Here is a 406-nt window from a genome sequence, read left to right as displayed (position 1 = left end):
CCTCTGAGCCACAGCCGCCCACCAATGTAAATTGGTGACAATTTACATTGGTGGGCCTGAAACCAATGTAAATTACACATACCTGGGGTCAGCCAGGGGATATGCAGCACTCTGTTGAGTTCTCTAGCTGGAGAGCTGTTGGTTGGTCTGGGGTCAGTGGGAAGCTCAAAATTGAGAATGAACATGATGACCAGGCCGTCTTCATTCTTCACTGGGATCACGTCTATTGCACAGTGGAAACATACTCCTGCAGCGACAAAGAAACTTCTTTTGACATGTGACACAGTTCTGCCTGAGATATGAATGAGTATGTCATTAATTCATGTAATCAGTGTGCAAACTATACTTGTGATCCATGATGATGACAAAAATAGCATATATTTATCATATATATCAATATTGTAGA

This window comes from Morone saxatilis, unplaced genomic scaffold (assembly GCF_004916995.1).
Source record: "Morone saxatilis isolate NCDOM2014 unplaced genomic scaffold, NCSU_SB_2.0 Contig23, whole genome shotgun sequence".
In the NCBI taxonomy this organism is placed as follows: Eukaryota; Metazoa; Chordata; class Actinopteri; family Moronidae; genus Morone; species Morone saxatilis.
Note: the sequence above shows the minus strand (reverse complement) of the source record.